Here is a 13,356-nt window from a genome sequence, read left to right on the forward strand (position 1 = left end):
GGAGCCATTTGGCTCACTTTGGCAACATTTTTATTATATAAAGTATTTTGTAATAAATAATCACACGACTCATTCAGGGTTGCCACTTGGTCAGGAAAAAATGGGGGGTTTTGAAAAAAAGTCGGGAAATTTGATAAAATTTAAAAAAAAGTCAGATTTTGTTAGTTTAAATTTACGAAATTCCTTGTTTTCCAAAGCCTTCAAATGGTAAAAATTAATTAAAAGTTCTTTAAAGTCAGAAAAAAATTCCAAAATTTTACTAGAAATTTACAAAGATGTTTAATTTTGTTTCTAATGCCTTCATCTGGTAAAATTTAGTAGATTATCCTTAATAAAACTGCAAAAATTTTCTATAACACATTGAACAAGTACCCTAATTGAACAAGTACCCTAATTGAACAAGCAGATTTTGTAAGCTTTTTAGTATTGATGATCTGTAGCAAGGACACTTCCATATAGAAACTGATATATACACAAAAGTTTATCTAGCATAACTTTAGAATCAAAGTTTTTTTTGTTAAAAAATTAAGTTCTTTATAACTAAGCAGTTAGTTTAGTATTTTATGTAACAAGTTAATGTGTATACTTTACCTCTTTCTATTTTTTTCAAAGTTGTTTGAATTTATAAAATAAGTTATAAGAGAGGTATTAGTGGCTGATCGTACCATCGAAATTTGACTAAACATTAAATTTTTTTTTTCATGTTTGGAAGTTAGGTCCAAAGAGTAAATGTCCTGACAGCAGGTGTTACCGAGTCGTAAAGGATGCAGTGGCTGATTATCTTGTCTTAGTGAAGATGCATTTCTTTAGCTATGTAGCATCTCTCATGCAACCTTTTTTGACACTATACCAGAGTACTCAGCCTATTGTTGCCTTTATGCATGAGGACATTTTGTGCTTGATGATTAAATTGCTGTGTATCTTTATGAAAGACTGGATAGTTTCGAACCTCAGCCTTCCCAAGTTATTCAAGATTGAATTGAATGATCAAGCTTCCATGAAACCTGCCCTTGATCTTTGTTGTGCAGCAACCAATTTGCTTTCAAATTTGAGGAAAAAAGACCTAGTTGAGGAACAAAAGATCTTTAATAAATAATGTAGATTATTTGTTATAAAAGCCGTTGAAATTTTTGGAGCAGAACGTTAGTTTATCTAGATGCATTTATGCTAGGAAATGCTAAAAAATTGTGTCTTTTTTTAGACAAGCTGTGTTTATAAGGTAATAATACAAGTATTTTGCTAATAGAGCTGTTTATTACAAACATCAATCATACACATATGGTTCAAGTGATGTACTGATAGTTTGATGACTGTTGTTTTTAACCTGTATTAAAATTAGATTGAAATCTTTATATAGTTTCAAGTGTTAAATTATGTATTTTAGAATAAGTTTAATTTAAGAGTTTGATTTAGAAAAGTCAGGAAAATTTTGGTAAGAAGTCAGGAAAAAGTCAGGAAAAGTCAGGAAATTTTGATCAGCTTGATCAGTGGCAACCATGCTCATTATATGATATGGTTTTAAGGTAACAAATAGATATGATTTTTTCAAAACGAAAGAAAATCCTTACGGACTGATTTAGAATCGTTTTATGTTATCACCTCTAAATAAATGATGTTGGTTACTCAAGCTTGATACCCAGGGTATAGATATTCTATTTTATTAAAATTCTAAGTTGGAATAATTACAAGTACGTCAGCTCTTAGACTTTTGTGTGTTGTATGCTTAGACTTAAACAGCACCGTGTTTAAGTGGTTAAACAGTCGAAATAAATAAATTTGCCACTTTAGGGAGTACTCCCGGCCTGGTACCCTTTTTTATTCGTAAAACGCTTTATTTCAAAACGAAATTTCTTTTAGTTTCACAATAAAAACTACAATAAAGTACCAATGTAAAAGTGTTATTTAAAAAAAAAATGTTGTGTATTAGATTTAGATAACATGAACATTAAAGAACCCAAAAAAAATTTATATGTTTGCAAACTACATATAAAACAAAATATTTTATCCAACTATTATAGTTGATTTATATCACAAAGTTAAAGAACAGAGTAGTCTAGATTTGAATTTTCGATGATTGAAACATTGGAATAAAAAATATTTTTAATATTCATAAAAACTTTGATAAAAGAAAGTTTGAACAATGCATTTAGCATGTTCATACCTCTTGGTTAAAACATAACTGTATAACACGTATGAAAATTTATTTTGTGTTATAATGCATAATAATTATATACTAAGATATTAGCAGATTATAATTACAGTTAAGATGGGACTATGATGTATTAGTCATCTGTAAACTTTTTAATGGCTTGTAACATGTTTGTAGTAGTCTCTATGCAGGTAATAAACACCAACATTTCTTAGGTACGTACTACCGATTGAGTACAAACTTTTGCGCTGTGCTCAAAGTGCGTACCTAAGTGGTAGCTTATGTAATCATTAGTTAAGTATTTAAATTGGGATTTCGCAAATTTATATGAGACACGAGTCAGTTTAGCTAAAAAACTTCTTACCGTGTCTAAAGTCAATTCCTTGCCACCATAGTTTTTTGAAAATAATATTATAAAAAATAAAACTAATATGCAACAACAGTAAATCAGGCAAAAGTTTAAACAAAATTGAGAAAATATTTGTAAAATTTATCACGTAAAAGGTTTAGTTTGCATCATTTTCGAAAAAACACACGTCATTGACAAATACATATGTATACAAATTTAATTATGTTTTTCTCTGCGCGTCGAAGTTTGCCAGATTTAAATATAGTCATTAAAAAAAAAACTTACTTTAAAATCAATAAAAACTCTCAAAAAGTTAAAGCAAATAATCTTTATCAAAAGCAATGCACTTAAAATTATGACCATATGTTTTAATAGTAACAAATTGTACAGTAATCTTCCTTTATTGTACCAACATATGTTTCTGTGCGTCAACGAATCAACACACTTCAACTTGGTTCTGTAAAAAAAATAATTACTGTAATGAAAGAATAGAAGCATAGAACAAAGTGGGTGTGTACATGTTTTTTATTAAAATAAAATAGTTACTACAGATAATAGTTAATGATAGGTAAAATACTTAATATTAAATCCGACTGTTATAAAACTATATAATATTTGTAATTATTAAGTCTAAAACACTTAAAGTAAACTAAAATACACAACAAACAACAAATCATAACATAAACAAAGCACTCACGTTAATGGAAAGATAAAATGATTCAAATTTACTGTTGTTAATGAAACATGTATACACCCACTTTGTTCTATGCTTCTATTCTTTCATTACAGTAATTATTTTTTTACAGAACCAAGTTAAAGTGTGTTGATTCGTTGACACACAGAAATATATGTTTGTACAATAAAGGAAGATTACTGTACAATTTGTTTTTATTTATATTCCAGTGAAGTTATTTCACTAGGATCTTTTGTTAGCAAACGATTAAACTTATATTTTGGACAGTTAGACCATATATTTTAATAATTTGAGAAGTATTTGTAATAAATAAAGCTTTATCATTTTTCAAAAAAAAGGCAAATTTCTGACTTGGAACAACATTTCGGATAGGAATTAAACAGTTTATTGTACTATATTTATATTAGGAAATATATTAAAAACTAAAAAAGAAAGACAAATACATATAATTTAAGTTTCTGTAAAAAAGAAAACAAACTTTTTTTATTTTTTTATTAAGTTAATATATATAAGCTTAAAACATTTTTTATACACACTTGTTTTAAACTAAGCTCCAGTGTTAGCTAAGACAGTGTGAAATAAGTGGTAAAAATGATAAAAGGTATCTTTTTTAGGTTAAGATAATTAAAAAAATTGCTACTAAGAAAATCTTAATCAGTTAAGTTAAACTTAAAAATTTCTAGGAAAAAAAGTAAATATTATTTTTAAAGCACTTAATACAAAAGTTCTATGTACTATACAATTAGCTAGGTATAAGTTGATTTCATATGTTATTATACATCTGACAAACTCTATTTTCAATAATAACTTGGATTAGTTTTTCCATCAATATTCTTAAGATACTATGTTTTTCTGTATACGAACTCTAGACCCATTTTTAAGTATATCAGCCATCTTAGAATATTTCTACTATACTTAATTAATGTTAATATTTTACTGACAACTGAAGAGTTTTTTTTTTAAAGAGCATTGATAATTATTTTTTGAAACTCTTATTGACTATTTATATACATACTTTTATCAAGCTCTACTAAAAACTGTACTAATATAAACAAACCATGTTTGAATTATGCCTAGATGTTAAAAGTCAGTCAAGTGAATTTATTTTTAGCTTTCTTACATTATAAATGAAAATTGATTTTATTGATAGGATTATTTGAATATAATTTGAGTTAATTCTTGTAGAAAAGCAAATATATCGAATCGGCATTTGAGCTGATGAAAAATGCAAACACAATTGATTTTCAAGCAACCACAAGACTTATGTGAACCTGATTTATTCATACTTAAATTTAAGCAAAAAAAAAAATTCATTATTTAACAGGTTTATTTTGTTAATTCTACTGATTTTTGCTATAGCATTAAATTTTTGTATAATATTTTGTAGATAGTTACAATTTGCGTGTTAACATTTTATATTTTCTAATTTAATGTTATTAAATAAATATATATATAAGCATAAATTGACATTTAGTTTATTAGCAATAACTAAAAAAGTTTTATTGCATTTTAGTAAATTTTAAAGTACATCTATTTTACTTAACGACGACAAAAACTATTATTTAACCAGATTTTATTTTAGATATATAGAGATCTTAGTTAAATTAAAACAAACTTTGAGATATTTTTACATTTATTTATTAAGTAAAAAATAAAACGTCTTCAGCATGTAAGAAAACCTTTATAAATGTGTAAGTAAGTTTATTGAGCACAATGAAAAAATTGAAGCCTACAAAATTGGTCAAAGTACCTTATTCATAGAAAAACCTTTTGGTCATTGAGCTAGATGCCACTTTTTTGCACAAACTGTTTTGTAATAGAAAATGGAATAAGAAATACTTTGAAAAGTGAAGGTTATTTACGTTTTAAATAATTAAGATAAAAAATAAACAAAAAAATACGACACTTAACATAAAAATTAAAATGACAAAAATAATAAGATTATGCCTGTTTAGTTGTAAAAACAGTAGAAAATTAACAAATTTATTAAGTTTTAAATCTTTTTTTGCTTTCAGAAAAGTAAAATTATCTATTTTAAAGTATTTTTAAAACAGCAAAGATTTATTACACCTATAGATTTACTTATTATAAAGTAAACCACATAAAATCTTTTTTTATTTTTCTGGTAAAACAAAAGATTAAAGGTCTTAACACAAAACGATCTCAACTTATTCTCAAAATAAATTTATAAACAAACTACGCTTTATTTTAGTTTTTTATAACAGTACTTAACAAAAAAGTATCCATTATAAGCGTTAAAATCTTTTATCAGTTTTTGCAAATTTATATAAAATTAAATTAAGTAGTATACGTTTGTATGACTCGATAACCAACAAGTTTTTTAGTACACCAGGTCCTTAGACCAAACCTTTTTAACATTTTTTTACCGTTCAAATAATTATATATGATCTGTTTTTTTAGAGATAGTTCTAAATATGAAGCTTTTGAATTATACAATTTCTAAGATTAATTTAAGTCTAATACTGTTATTCTATTTTATTTGACTTATTCTATAACGTTATTATTAAAAAAAAAACTTTATGCTTGTTTTTATTTAACTAATTCAAACTTGCCATTATTAAATAGATATTTTAACCTAAGTATATAGGTCTAATTTTTTAAGCTAGGTTTAACTATAATAGACTTATTTGACGTTAAATCCCTTAACGGTAATTTATATTAACGATTTAAACTTTAATTATAACTTTTTTTATTTTAGCTAACTAAGTTCTGTTATCTCTTAGTTTTATAGTCGCTTTTATGGGGTATAAAACTTTGATTTTGAAGTCATTAAAAGTTTAACAGTTAAGTTTTGTTACTGATAGTTTTTTATTATTAACTAGTAAAGGGTAGTTTTTTAGAAAACGTTTGCCTTGTATTTATATACTATGGTCATCATTATATGTTTCAATATATAAGTAAAATTAGTAAACTGTAAAAACATGCAATTAGTATAAAATCGCATTTTTACTTTATTGTTTAGCTGTAAAATTTTTTTTGAACAAAATTTGAACTAAATAGGATGAAAAAAAAAAAAATCTTAGTTATTGAAAATATTATTGTTAAGTTAATGTAAAAAAGTATCAAGTTACAACTTTATTTAGTTGGTATTTAAGTTTATAGAACAAACCAATAGGTCTGGTAAATATTTTATTAAATATACTTATATATTATACTTACTATTAAAAAATTGTTGACTAATTTTGATTATACATTTAACTAATGTCAGTTAAAAAGTTAGAATGCCTTAGTATAGAGGGTAAACTAACAATTCCCATTTGCGATTATCTCAGATAATGTATGTATTCATATAATGACTTAAAAATCACATGGTTGTTGTCATTCAAAAATTAATTCTGATTTTTTTAATACACGGAAAGTTATCAAAAAGTTAATAAACATGCTTATGTAAGATAATAAAAGTCTTAAACTAGAAAAAAAAAGAATTTTACGTTTGTAGATGACAGAATCTTCAAATGTTGCATAAAGTAAAGAGTTGTTAAACAAAAACTTTTTAAATAAGCAAAAGCTAGCTTAAAACAATCGTGGTATTGTAAAATCAGTGGTAAAAAACAATAAAATGTAATTTTTATTTCATTGTTTTTGAAGCCTAATTTGTGACTATGCAGGTCATTAATTTTAAAGTTAATGAAATCTACGTTTATTTACAAACTCTTTTACACATCGCCGAAAATAACTTTTAATAAAATATTAAGCCTTAGCTACTAAAAGTTTTTTTTTGATTTTAAACTGATTAAATAAAACATTATGATATTAAATAAAATTTTTGTTTTCACTTTTATTTAACATTGAGTGATCATTATCAACTGTAATTTATTAAATAAATGTAATTTTTAGAAATAAAACTCAGCTTGCAGCAATTCAAGGGTCATTAGTTGTAAGGGTGTAGCAATGTCTTTGAAACTTAGTGCTAGAAGTAGCATAAAAAATTAAACGCATCATTTTTTGATTTGTAAAGGAAATTAGTAAATTAGACAATTTTATTCATATTAAGTGTATATTATTTATGTATTTTATTAAAAAAAAACTACCAAATGATAGTTTTTGTTTAATAGAATACATAAATAATACACACTTAATATGAATAAAGCATGTTTTTATTTGATTACTTGTATGACTAATTTGGGCTTTCAACTTTTTAAGTTATCAATGATAGTATTTAATGGCTCTTAAAACAAGCTGAAGACTTTCATCCCAAATAAAAAATTCTTAACATTATTTTTATCTTTGTAATTTTTATCACTAATTTTAGACGTTTAATTAAAGTAAGACATACCACTTAAAAATATGACTATAAAAAAGTAAACAAATTAATCTAAGAATTAAAAATAATAAATTAAAATACAAAAATTGTAATAAGTGTAGTTTTATTTGTGCAAAAACAACATAACAATCTATAAAAAAAATAAGCCATTTACTAACAAAACAGTCTAGTGTAAAAATTAGAAAATAAGTTTAAGCTTAAAGTGTAGAGGTTAGCGTGCACAACTTTTATAAAATTTAAAATCAGTATTTAAGAGTAGTAAACTTATCTTATAATTAAAAAGAAAAATTGTAATTAGTGCTTCCAAAGAAAATTAAAATCAAATTGAAATTAACTTAAAAACTTCTGTAATTGAGGAATTTTAACGCAACAAAAGCCTTTCATGTTCATCGTCAGCTCTAAACGTTCCTTGGACCAATATTCAGTTTCAAAATTGTACCATACGAAATTTGTTGATGACAGATGATCGAAAGTGGTGTTTTGATCTCCAATCACCACAATTCTGTTTCCAATTGTAACGAAGCCAGCACAATGGCTGAGTTCAGGATTTATAAGAGTGAACTTGTTGGAAATACTGTCAAGCATTTCGCATGAAGCACACCCAGTTCCCGGACTCACCAACATTCTGTTTCTCACGGCAAGTGACGCGTGTTCGCTCCTCCCACTGACCATGTTTTAAATGTGCGACCATTTATCAGATACATGGTCGTAAACCTCAACCGTGTCTAAAAACTCACTATGAAGTTGATAAGTAGACTAATATGACTTACTTACTATTTACTAAAGTTTTAATAAATAAATTACTTGTACTAATGTTTAACGCAATTCGAGTCTGTGATAATGAATGTATTTACAATGAAATTGCGAAACAAAAAGGTGATAAAATACTATACAACATAAAGCCAATGAATCGAGTTATTAACTTTTTAAAAGACTAAAATGTATGAATCAAAGAAGCCTAAAACTAAGTATTTGTTTAAACTAAACTCATAAAGTGTTCTAAAAGCGAACTAAACTCGATAAACAAGATTAAAACCATTCACAACTAAGTGCAGCGAAAAGCCACCATGACTTATAGTTAGCTGCTACGCAGCCAAAACTAAAAGGCGATTTTACGCGCGATTTTTCAATTTATACTCAGCTTGAGAGAAAAGAAGAAAAAAAATAAGAGACAATTACCGCGAGAGCGGCACAAACTTAATTCCCATGAACTGAAAGTTAAAAAGAATAGCACTATAGTATAGTGTTATATTTGTAGACAATATCATTTACTGAAATTCAAAGAAAGTCAAACTTAGCTCTTGGGCGGTACTTAACGGTTAAAAATTTACATATGTCAATTTTCTATAAAAGTTGAATGAGGACAAAAATAATTAAATAATTCTGGCAACTATGCTCTATACTTTTTATGACTAATTCATGAAGTGATAGTTTTACTTTTTAAATGTTTGCATCCATTTTTTATATTATAAACAAAAACATGTTAAAACCGTTGTATTATTTATAACAACACTTACAATTAGCTAGTTGTTCTTGAACCAGCAAAAATATATTCAACATCCATTAAAAACTTGATGATTATGATAACCAAAATAAACACTGGTTAAAACTGTTCGAACGGGCGTAGACCTGATAATATCTCAGACGCCAACTTTTTCGACTTTACACGGTCGCTTCAGTTCGTATGTACTTGATACCAGTCGGTTAGATCTCAACAGCAATTTCTCGCGTCTATGCCTGCCTGATGAGTTCTAACAAAGACGAAACCGGTCGTAGGTTGTCTCGGATGCTGTCGGTTGTGTGGTAAGTTTGTTTTTGTTGATAAAGCAAAACATCTCAACTTAGTTATTGATGGCCGAAATAAATACTGGTTAAAACTTTAGCTTAAAAATTGTTTACAGTCTCATAAGTATTGTTGAAGTAAAATAAGAATAAAAAGTGACATTTTATCTTTTATTATTAACTAATTGTTTTTGTGTTAAAGCTTCCGACTACAACAATACTGTTAAAATTTAAAATTTGTTTGCGATTATAATTAATTAAAGTTTCGTTTGATAAGTTGAAACTCTTATTTGTTATAATATAGTCTATAATTAAGGTAGATTTAACAGTAAATTAAAATCTTGATTAAAACTGATAAAGGATTGGAGTCAAATGCAAGTTAGATCAGCAGATTACTAAAAAATACAAGCTAGTTTCAAAAGCATACGAAAAAGCTGTAAAAAATTTCGACAAACAACATGAAAAAAGCTTTTGTCAAAATACAAATTCAAAAATTTTTTACTCTTTTGTAAAATCAAAGCTAAATCTATCACTTTCCTTTTCTCTTTTACTTAATGAAAATAATTTACCACTAACTTCTGACTTTGATAAAGCCTCTTGTTTTAACAAATCATTCCAAAAAGTATTTAGTAAAGATTATGAAGATGAACATTTTAAACTTATTGATAAAAGTTGTCCTGAAATGAAGGATTTTTTTATTAGTAATAATGAAATAATTGAGTTTGTAAATAATTTAAAAGATAAAATACTTAGAACAGCAGAAAATATACCTTCATATTTTTTAAAACGAACTATTTGCTCTCTCATTTTTCCAGTCTCGTTAAGTTTTAATTGCTCTTTAGCTATATCTTTCATACCAAGACAATGGAAAGTATCTTATACTATACCAATATACAAAAAAGGAAACAAAAATAATCCATTAAACCACAGACCAACTTCACTAACTAGTAGCTTTTGCAGATCTTTTGAACATATAATTCATTAAAAATACTTAATCATCTTTTTCGAATAATCTTATTTTTCCGAAACAATTTGGTTTCCTTCCTAAACGAAGTAATTCAGTTATTGGATTGCTTTCATTTATGCTTGGTATCTTTTTTTACCATTAAATCTATCAATACAATTTATACAGACATTCAGAAAGCGTTTGACTATGTCTCTCATTTTAAGTTAATTAAAACTTTATCTCAATACAAAATTAATAGAAATCTAGTTGAATGGTTTAAAGAATTTCTTCAGGATAGAACACAAAGAGTAGTTACCAGTAACACGTTCTCAGAATCCTTACCAATTTTTAGTAGAGTTTCTCAAAGAGGGGTTATTGACACACTTTTATTTATAATTTACATAAATGATATAGCCTCAGAAGTTGATTCTAATAGCAACATTAAGTTTTTTGCAGACGACACAAAAATATTTAGCCAATCTAACTTAGTTTTACAAAAATCTTTAGATAAAATTTACCATTGGTTAAAAGAAAGGCAATTAAACCTAAATCCCAGCAGATGTCATGTTTTGAATATTCACAGAAATACACCTATTCCTACGTTTGGCTTTAAAATAAACAATGTAATCTTACCTAAAACTGAAGTGTTTAAAGAACTTGGAATTTTTATTTCTGATAATTTAAAATGTAACCATCACATTAACTATATTTTCCGTACTGCATCAATTTTATCTTTTCAAATTCTAAAAAGCTTTATATCTACGAATTCGGAAATTGTTAAAAAATTGTACCTAGTTTACATCCGTCCTAAGATGGAATACAACACACCTTTATGGTCTTCATGTTCTATAAAAGACATCAACCAACTAGAATCTATTCAAAGAAAATTTTCGAAATCAATCTTTAATCTGTGCAACATTTCATATACGTCTTACATAGATAGACTAACAAAGCTTAATATAAAAACTTTAGAGTACAGAAGACTTTAATTTGATCTTATTATTATTTTTTAACTGATTAACAATGAAATTACTACTGATTCCTAAACTTTCTTTAAACCTTATAAAAATAATTACGCACTCAGAGGTAATAATAGAAAATTTACATGCAAGTATCATTTCAACAATGTTGGTTGGAAAAATTATTCTTTCTATCGTTCGGTAAAAATGTGGAACAAACTTCCAAATGAACTGGTATCGTGCAAAAATCTTGAAAATTTACGAATAAACTTAAAAAAATTTGATTTAAATAAAATATTTAACAGTAAAATTTATAAGTAGTTAGTTTTGTTCATCTCTTTAACCATTGATTTGGTGTGTGGTATGTAGTTTATTGGTAGTTTGTTATGTAAGCAACACCTTCCCCTAATCGATCTTAAGTACTTTTTAATTTTGATTTTTTGGCCGGTCTATTGTTAATGTGCTTTGGGATTTAGATTCTAAAATTATTGGATGCTCAGTTGATTTGTAAGCTAGATTTGTGAATTGTTGTTGCCACATGTTTGAATTGATTTTTGACTGAATGGTGCAACTTTGAAAACATGATGAATGGCGAATAGTTGTTGAGATCAATGTTCTGCAAGATGAAGATTTCTGTCTAAAGTTGAAACTAAATGCCGTTTTGAAATTTCTTGTTTGATGAAGAATGGTCTTAAACATGGTTCCTAGAACTTCGAGCCAGGTTCTGAAGAATTTTGACAAGAGATGCTTGTTTTAAAGATTTGTTGTTTTGAAATGTATAATTGGAGATTGGTGACTTATGAATCGTTGAATATTTTGGTTGTTAAAGTTTTAGTTTTTTCATTTCATGCCTAGTATGGGTTTTATGTTTGTTTTAACACTGTAATTTTGTAATTTGTTTTTTCTTTTTATGTTAGTGTTTTTCAGTTTAAGTGGTTTAGGTTTTAATGCCTATGTCTTTCGTTTGACAATAAACTTCAATAACAATAATGACACTAAATAATATCTTAAAGTAGTTTGCCGAGTTGTTTGGCTTATCCAAACGCTGAAAAATTTAAAAGGTCACAGAACAAATTTTCGAAGAAGAATTATTTCACGTATCTATTTTTACTTCACTTTGCTTGCAGACTGTGTAGTGTGTACCTTTTAAACAGCTTGTCGTAATTTTTGGAGAGTAAACTGAGAAGTTAGACGTGTTACAATGATAGCCGTAAAATTCAATATGTGCCTTGCACAGTTTAATAAAACTTGTTGTACTTTCCAAAAAAAAAAGTAAGGTGTACAAGTACTTTTAAATGCAGTATACATTTAAAAGTAGTATATGTTTAGTTTACTTTTTACTTTTTAAACCTGTTTTTTAGTTATCAACAAATTCCATAAACAAAAAATAACAACTACACCATATTTTTTTTTAATATATAAGAGTAGATCTTTATCTTCGTCATTGGTTTGTTTTTAGCGGTTTAAGTGCAAAAATTTTGAAGTGTTGAGAACCGCGGCTGTGAAGAATAAAGTTCGAAAACTAAAAAAGACTCGATCAACATTTTAATGTGGTGTTACTTTTGCTACAAGAAATTCAAGTCGCACAAAAATACAAAGTCCAAAGAGACTAAAGACGCTGAAACATTACAACAAAAACTTAAAATGAAATTGATCGTAATTTTTATTGGCTAATGCTTAAAGAACCGATTTGTTATTTAATGTAGAGATCAAGTCCTACAATCTTTTTTATGAGTGTCGATCGTTATAAAGTTTAAGCGTGATTGCGTAAAACTTTCTAGAAGAGCGCAAAAGCTAAATTGCTGCAAAATCTTAATTTCCAAACAACTAAAGTTCTAAATAAACCGATTTTAAATGTAAGGATTGACCAACACATCCAAAAAATCAAACATCCAAAAAGAAAAGTATGGGAAGTAGAGCCTAAACTGGAAGTAATTGAAGAAAGAGAGTGAGTTGTACACAAACGATTTAAAGAAACCATATTGCAAACTTTGATGAAAAAAAAAGTTCCAGAATTTTAGAAAAATAATCTGAATTTTTCAGAAATTGAAGAGACTTGCAACAATAAACAAACATCTACAGCAACTTATATAACATAAGAGTTGTTTTTTATCCCCTCGTAAACGACAATGAGCTGAGCTAAAAAGACATTTTTGCTTAATTTTTGTTAAGAATCTTTTTAATATATTTTA

The sequence above is a fragment of the Thalia democratica genome, chromosome 9, assembly GCF_965202585.1.
Source record: "Thalia democratica chromosome 9, ktThaDemo2.hap1.1, whole genome shotgun sequence".
Taxonomy (NCBI): Eukaryota; Metazoa; Chordata; class Thaliacea; order Salpida; family Salpidae; genus Thalia; species Thalia democratica.